Raw genomic sequence first — 8,739 nt, forward strand, 5'->3', positions numbered from 1 at the left:
AGTGGAACGGGGGATCCAGACATGGCAATCGTGATCCTTGGTTTGTCACCCAGGTTTCCGCTGGGTCCCTTCACTGTCTCTCACGTACCATTTCCCACCGGATAGCACCTGTATTCTTGGTAGAAATGGAGTTTCCCAGCCTTGTTCTTACGGCATTTGGAATAAGACAGTGTTTTGTTGTGGTGGGAGTGGGGGCAGATATGACCTGCACACTCTAAGATGTTAACAGTACCCTCAGCTTCTGCCTGCTAGATGCCAGTTGTAAAATGTGTTCTGGGGTTTCCCTGAGGGAGCACTGGTAGGGGAGCACTGGGACCCTGACTTGAGAACCACTGGGCGTGGGCAGCACTTCAGCAAACACACAGGACAAGTGCCTGGGGATTGCTTTGCTCTGTGTGGAGAAAGGAAGGAGAGGGCACCCACATAAACTTGAAAAATGCTAACTTAAATAGTTAACCACTGGCTGACCTTAAAGTTAGGAGAGCTTGCCTTTCTTCCAAAGGACTCTCAAGTTTGTTTCCCAGCACCTGTGTTGGGTAGTTCACCACCCCAGCCTCAGGGACCTGACCCATTTTTACTACGCCTGCAAGTGTCCTTGCATAGTAGCCTGGGATATTGAGACCTCCCTCAAACCAAACGCTGACCATCCTATTAAAACAGTGAACTCAGAGATAAAAATCAAGAAGTACCAAATAACAATCCAGTTTCCTGAACATACTTCCACACAGAATCCGTCTGTCAATGGGCCATACTACATCGTGAAGAAGAGTAGCTTGCTTAGAAACATGAGTAGGAAGCACAGGGCCCCTTCCCTGCCCGCCAAGTGGACTTGATCTATGTTCTTGAAGACATTGGAACCACATAGCACCTGATCCTATCTCCACTGTCAAACTAGCTCTCCAGCTGCTCGATGTCTTTGTCCTGTGTCACAGACTTAGACCCATCCTTCCCTGTCCTCATAGACTGTGGACTCTCCTTCCATGCCTGTTCCTTTCCTGTTACCTCTCTGCCTTTGGTGCTACTTGGTTTGGCTTGGCTTCCCCTCGGAGCAGTGCTTCTCAACCTTACTAATACCGAGACCCTTTTATTACAGTTTCTCATGGTGTGATGACTCCAACCATAAAATTATTTTGTGGCTATTTTATAACTGTAATTTTACAAAGCGTTATGATAGTAACACAAATATCTGATATGCAGGATATCTGATATGTGAGCCCCCCCCCCCAAAAGGGGTCATGACTCAAAGGTTGAGAATCACTACCCCAGATGAGTCTGCATAAAGCCTTCATGGGGATGGGCAAGGAACAAAACCTTAAAAATATATAAATAAGTAAACAAATAAATAAACAAATAAATAATGCAAGCTACTTATTTGCATTTCAAAGGAGACAAGGAGCCTGTAAGGAATTTTAATCCAGCAATATGGTTGTTCTGGCCAGGAATCACATCCAAAGATATGATCTAAAGATGCTATCTAGGGCAACAGTATGGATTACAATATGATCTGACTGGAATACAGACAGGCCCTTAGTATACACCTTTAATCCTAATGAAGGTAAAGTTAGTTTGTAGAAGGAAGCAGCCATGTTTGAAAGTGATAGCTAATCGAGGGGCAGACAAATTGATGAATCAAAGAAAGATTTCATAGAATGAATCATAGATAGGATACACCTAACTCATACAAGAACAGACAGGAAAGAGGCTGCTTAAGAGAGCAGTGCAGAGTGAGTCAGGGGGAGGGCGGTTCAGTGAGTTCAGGAAATGCAGTGGAGCTGAGTTGAGCAGAAATGAATTTGGTGCAGTTCAGCTGAGTGAGTGCAGTGGAGTTGAGTTCATTCCTGAGTGCAGGTCGGCAGAGGCAAGTGAAGCCAGAAAATGAGGAGCCAGAGGATTAGAACAGATTATCAGAGTTAGTTTGAGGCCAAGCAGACCAATTCAGTAAGAAACTAAGAGAAGCCAGATTGAATCAGTCAGCTTGGAGAGGAGTTTGAGCCAGAACAGCTGAGTTGAACCAGCCAGCCAGAGTTCAGAAAGAGCTATAAAGGGTGAGCTTTATTCAGCGGTAAGCCTTCCAGATGACAATTACATCTGGTGAATAAAAGTTACGTTGAAGTACTCTTTGGGACACACTCTGGGAGCCAGAGTGCAAAGGGCTCAGGGGCAGACCACTGGAAAGGCCATTTATAGTGGAGAGTGTGTTCAGGACACAGTAATCTATAAGTATATCAAGTAAGTTCTGCTGATTGATTCTTATTAGGTTTTACCCTAACTGAATTAGAGGAAAACAACCCACAGAAAGTACACCCAGAGTACTCTTTCCCTCAGAGTCTCTCCAACTCTCAGAGGTAAGTTCTTCATGACTTTTTCTTAGTAAATCTGTGTTTGCTGGGGTGGGAGTGGGGGGGGAGCCACCTGGCTTTTAATGAAGTAGAAGGAGAAGATGTCAGGGAACTTAGGAGTCTGGTACCAACGGTGTGGAAATTGCTGGCCTGGAGGACATGAGTGAAGCTCTATTACACTCAAAGAGTTCCAGAGGAAGGTGTTGCATGTAGTTTTAAAAAACGCACCATGCTAAATCCAGCTAGGCACTGACATCAGTGGTCTCGCCTATCCTCATGGCCAGCCCCAAGCAGCTGTCTGCCTTGGTTCCTGAGGCAGGAACCAAGCCAATCCAATCCAATCTTCTCAGGCCATCCACCTGCTGTGGCTAGCCTGCAGCAAGCCAGCTACTGCTCGCTCAGATCTCCTTAACCCCATAAAATAGTAACTTATAATAGACCATAGTATGCCAGCCAGACTTATACCAGCCAGATTTTTATTACAATAAATCTCCAATGCCAAAATGCCTGCACAAAGAACAGAAAACTCAGTCATTATAAATACAAGCTGCACACCTAGATTGGGCAAATGTACCCTACACTACTCTACTGCCCATCTATGGAGTCCCTAGCTACTTGTGGCTCCTTTAGGCCACGTGGTTCTGGTTTATCCTCTTCATCCATCTTCTTCTGTCTTCTGACTCATGTCTTCTCCTCCTACCTTCTCTAAAACTTTCAGAAGAAAAGTTCTTTCTTTTCTTGGCTCCGCCTTTTCCTGGGGAATGTGGGGTAACGATTCTGAAGAGGGGAGACTTGAGAACAAATAAGAGAGGTTTTGTTTTTGGAGGGGATCTGTGTAGCCCCAGCTGGCCTTAAACTCCAGATCCACTTGCGTCAGCCTCACAGAGTGCTAAGAGTACAAGGCCTGTTTCACTCTGCTGGGTGTTATGAGTTTTTTAGGCAGGAAAGAAGGGATAACAGTCCAGGCATATGTGCACACGCTTTGGAGAAGATGAAAACTCAAAAGCTCCAGGAACTGGAGAGGCTAGGGTGTAGCTTAAAGGGTAGAATGCTTGCTCGGTATGCACTGAGCCTCGGGTTTGAGCCCCAGCACTGCATAAACCAGGTCCAACAGCATGTGCCTGTAATCCTAACACTTGGTAGAGGCAAGAGGATCTGCAGGTCAAGGGTAGCCTTGGCTGTATGTCACCTTGTCTTAAAACAAAACAAACAAAACAGAAAGAAAGACAAACTGTAGAGTGTGTGGAGGGAACTAGACAGCAGAGTATTGTGACTGGGACATCAGATCAGGGAAACTAGGAAGAGAATCCTCAGCAGCCAAGAAAAGGGAGTGCTGGGAGGGGCGGGCACATTCATTTTGGAGGTTTCAAGGATTTATAGGGTTAGAGAGATGACTCAGCAGTTAAGAGTGCTTGCGGTTCTTCCAGAGGACCTGAGTTCAGTTCCCAGTGCCCACATTAGACAGCTCCTAACTGCCTGTAACCACAGCTACAGGGATCTGACGCTCCTAGTCCCACACATGTGACACGCACATGAAAGCAAATCCCTTAAAAGGGTTTATTGCTATTATCTAAATAATCTACAATTTAGAGTTTGCTTTAAAAAAAAACCTCAAGTTGTTTTAGATACATCTTAAAATTATTTCAAGGTGATAGTGGCTGTGAATTTTCTTTTTCAGGACAAGATTTCTCTGTATAGCCCTGGCTGTCCCTGGAACTCATTCTGTAGACCTGGATGGCCCCAAACTTACAGATCCACTTGCCTCTGCCTCCCCAGTGCTGGGATTAAAGGCGTGTGCCACTACCATCTAGTAGACTTTGAATTTTTTGTTTTTAAACTATAACCTCGTTCTATTACAACCAGAGAAGAGTATGCTGTCTATTAAGGATTTCTTTATGGTCTAAAATGTAACCGATTTAGCACATGGTTCTCAGGCACCTGCATTCTCTATTTTTAGAGGAAAAGGGTAAACTCTGCTTCCACCATATTATTTATGTATTTTAGCAAGTCTTTCATGATTTGCCCACTCATGCATATGTGTGTGCCTATTTTCTATTCATATGCTGGAAATCTTTAATTCTTTTACCACTAATGAATTTAACAGTTGTTCCTTTTTGTTCATATAGCTTGTTTGTTGGTTTAGTGTTAGTTTTGCTGCATTAAAGAATTTATTATATTTTATTTATTTATCTTGCGTATATATGTATGTGTATGTGTGTATGTGCATGTGTGTGGGGGTGAGGTTAGCATCCCTTGGCTCAGGTGTGGAAGTCAGAGGACAACTTGCAGAAATCGGTTCTCTCCCTCCATCATGTGGGGCCCATGGCTCGACCTCAGGTCATCTGGTACTGCAGACTGAGCGTCTCACTGGCACTTGTCTGTTTTTGAGAGAGGGTCTTGCTCCATACCCTGGCTAGTCTGACACTTTCTGTACAACTCCCTCTGCTTTCCAGTCTCTGGCCATACCCGTGCACCTGCCTCTGCTGTAAGTTTTTCTAGCAGTTTTAATTTTGGAAGCACCATGATGCTGCTTGTATCCTAGAAAACTCAGATAACTGTGCAGAGAAAGACTGGGCTGTATATGCAACAGATGAAGAAGAAGCCATGGAGGACGGGTAGGTGCAAACCCAAGCGTTAGCAGTGTTTGTAATATGGGCAGGTTGAGAAGGGTGAGAGAACCCCAGGCTTCAGCAGCTTACACGGCTGGGCCACGCTGATACTGTGATCCCAGGCTTGGCTCAGTGGTGGCATGTGTCCCCAAACTTTCTCGTGATTCCGTGGTGGCTTGCTTCAGTTATTTCCCTATAGTAGGGTAGGGGCCACATCTGCTTGCTATCCATTGTCTCCTCAGCCTGACAGACTGTTCATAGCCCAGCAGATGCAGAAATAGAGATCAACAGTCGAGAAACACCTTTACCCCTTCAAATGCGCCCCCTTCATGACCTACTTCCACCGAAGCTCCACCTCCTAAAGGTTCCACAGCCTCCAAAGATAGAGTCCCCAACCAGGGGCCAAACTGAGAACCTCAAGTGGACTTCTCAGGTCATGTCACTACAGAAGTGAAAGGCACAGCCTAAAACAAGGCCTTGAGGCTGAGGCTCTGTACCCAGGGTCAGGGGTGACCTGGGTGGCAGGGAGGTATGTGGGGGAGGGGTTCTTATCTGGAAGCCAGACTCCAGGCATGAGTCTGTGACTTTTCTTCAGGGAGCCTTCTGGGCTCTGAAGGGAATCAAGGAACCTCTCAGAGAAAATATGGGAAGCTCTTCATTTCAAAGGTGATTTTCAAATTTGGAGGTTGTAGCTTGCTATGAACAGCTTTGAAGTGGAAAGGTGGCCATGATGGCTATTTTAAGAGTTGCTGGTCAGCCTGGAGAGCCAGACACAATGGATTTTAGAGTAAGTTGAACACCAGGGGTATGTTTGAAGGAGCTGACTTCTTCACAGTGGCTGAGAACCTTCTAACAAGTCTGCATCAAGCATGCATTTATAGACCAGGAGGCTGGCTTACGACCTCTATAACCAGCAGCTCACCATCTGGTTAACTTATCTTGTCCTAACATTTCGCATGATTTCAAGACTCCTCTTCGTCTCTCTGGAATACTGCTTTCCTTTCTGACTCTCCAAAGACCTTGATCCGTCACAGCATCCTGTAGAATTAATTATTAATTGGCGAATCCCGACAGCGGGTTCGCTACTCTCCTCAATGGCCCAGATGAAAGACATACACAGACTTTATATTTAATATGTCTTAAACAACACAATAGCTGGGCCACTGGCTAACCTCCTTGTTATTAGGATTACCTCCCCCTGATAATCCCGTCACTACTGACTAATTCTGTGTTCCATCTTGGCTCCCTCTGACACAGTTGAGCAGTCTCTGAGCCCCAATCCTGGCCCCTTCGCAGGGCAGCTCTGCCTCTCTGTTCTGCACACTCTCCCAGCATGGCGTCTCTCCTCCTCCTTTCTCTACCTCTCCTAAAATATGGCAGATCCTTCTTCTTTCTTCTCCTTCTCCTCCTCCTCCTCCTCCTCCTCCTCTTCCTCCTCCTCTTCCTCCTTCTCCTTCTTTTTCTCCTTCTCTTTCTTCTCCTTCTGCTCCCAAGCCCAGGAATCCTCAAATCCTGCCTCTGCCCCACAGCTACCGGCTATTGGCATTTTTATTTACCAATCAGAGCCAACTGGAGGCAGGTTCCCAGAAGCTATTTGCAGACCCTCTCGTGTAAACTGTTTTTTTGGGGGGGTGGGACATAATTAGCATTTGGTTTTTTTGTTTGTTTTTTGTTTTTTGTTTTTAGGTTTTTTTCGAGACAGGGTTTCTCTGTGTAGTCCTGGCTGTCCTGGAACTCCCTCTGTAGACCAGGCTGGCCTCGAACTCAGAAATCCACCTGCCTCTGCCTTCCAAGTGCTGGGATTAAAGGTGTGCGCCACCACCTCCCGGCTTATAATTAGCATTTGTAATACAAGCAGCTACAGCATCCACATCCCCCATTGCCTATCAATGTCTCTGTCTAGTGGCTTTCTCCTTGTCAAGTCTGAACACACTTGAAATCCCTTCAATCCTGAATGGGGGCTAGGAAGCTGGTGTGGTCCTGGGGCTGCCTTTCCATTGCGGGCAGCTGGGCTCCTGCTGAGGCTTGGATACGTGTGTTACCTCTCCTGCCTCTTGTTTAGATTCAGCTTGACTCCATGAGCTGTGTCCAACTCGGGCTTGTGTATACGCCAAGGTGAATGCAGCAAGCACAAAGTCATAAACTTCCTCAAAATGTGATAGGGGTTGGGGTGAGCATGGATTCTGTAGACAACAGGCTGTCCCTCCGTGGAAAGGCTCAGCACACCGCATTGACCTGCACTCTTCTCACTTTGAGCTCATTGGTGGGCCGCATCTGATCCAAGCGGAACAGGTTGCACTTGTCTTTTCTGTGGTGTGTTTGCCCTCGTTTCCTCCTCCCCGGGGCTTTGCTTCTCCTTGACTCTCTGAAATAGGGTGAGTATGTAATTTATCATCCCAACTGGGTCATTGTTTAAGAGTAAAGGGACACTAATTAGTAATCATGTCAAGCTCACCCCATAAACCAAGACTTTCCCAGGTGATCTCAGATGTGTGGCTGCCTCCGTCTTCCCTTCTCTGCCTACTCACCTGGGTCCTTCACAGGACCTCTTCCTACACCATCCACTCACTTTTATCCCAGGGCCCTCTGCTTTTGTGACATTCCATCTTCCTGCATGATCTTATCTAGCCAAGGCACCCACTTGTTCTGGGATTATCATGTAATTTCTATACTCTCTGTGGTGGTTTGAATAGGTTTGGCCCTCATAGACTCATGTGTTTGAATGTATGGCCTATAGGGACTGGCACTGTTAGGAGGTATGGCCTTGTTGGAGGAAGTGTGTCACTGTGAAGGCAGGCTTTGAGGTCTCTGATGCTCAAGCTATACACAGGGTGGCACACAGTCCCCTTCTGCTACCTTCAGATCAAGATGTAGAACTTTTAGATCCTTCTCCAGCACTTGTAGACCACCATGCTTCCCGCTATGACAATAATGGACTAAACAGACCTCCAAAACTGTGAGCCATCCCCAGTGAAATGCTTTCCTTTATAAGAGTTGTCTTGGTCATGGCAAATTGAATGACTGACCAGAAGTCTTTAGCTGCCTGTCCTGATGATAGCTCAAATCTACATTCTAAAACCAACGTCATTTTCTTCAGCCTCAGCTATGCTCCTTCATGCTGGAGAGCAAAGGATAGATGGGAAAGGCAAAGGAAGAATCTCTAGAGATCCAGGCACTGCAGCCAACAGCCGGGCCACCCCACGCCAGCCACACATGCTAGCACAATTACAGAACATGCCAAGACTTAGCTTCCTGTAAAACAGAGATACAATCTTACCTGGTGGACAGGATTATATGGGACAGTAAGAATACTAGCAGGTATTTCTAGAATACTTTGGCATGGCTGTGCAGCTCCCGTGTAATACTTAATCTGCAAACAGCCAACATGGTAGGTGTGGCTACAGTGCCTTGTTATGTCACTTGCCTGCCGTCTCCAGCCACTAAACTGTGGTGGCGTGCCAGCCAGGAGCTGAAGCTAGGAGGTGTGATTAGGAACTACCTTCGCGGTGGCTGAGCTGAAGCGCGCAGGCGGGAGACTCTGCAGGATCCTCGGCCCTGAGCATCTGAGCAGTGAACTCCTCAAGTCTCCGATTAAATTTTAAAAATGGTCTCCAGTAAAACTACATTACAAAAAATGGGAAAGAAACAGAATGGAAAGAGTAAAAAAGTTGACGAGGCAGAGCCTGAAGAATCTGTGGTAGAAAAAGAACTGGCCTGTCGTGTATTGAGTGGGAAGGTGGAGGTACTTCCTGAAGTGGAAGGGGTTCACTTCCTGAAGTGGAAGGGGTTCA

At 46.3% G+C, this 8,739-nt stretch overlaps 1 pseudogene; it reads left to right on the forward strand.

Annotated features, from left to right (window-relative positions):
• Nucleotides 1-8,552: 8,552 nt before the first annotated feature.
• LOC114621806 overlaps nt 8,553-8,739 on the forward strand; it is a 694-nt pseudogene continuing 507 nt past the window's right edge.

The sequence above is a fragment of the Grammomys surdaster genome, unplaced genomic scaffold (genome assembly GCF_004785775.1).
Source record: "Grammomys surdaster isolate TR1022 unplaced genomic scaffold, NIH_TR_1.0 63, whole genome shotgun sequence".
NCBI classification, from domain to species: domain Eukaryota; kingdom Metazoa; phylum Chordata; class Mammalia; order Rodentia; family Muridae; genus Grammomys; species Grammomys surdaster.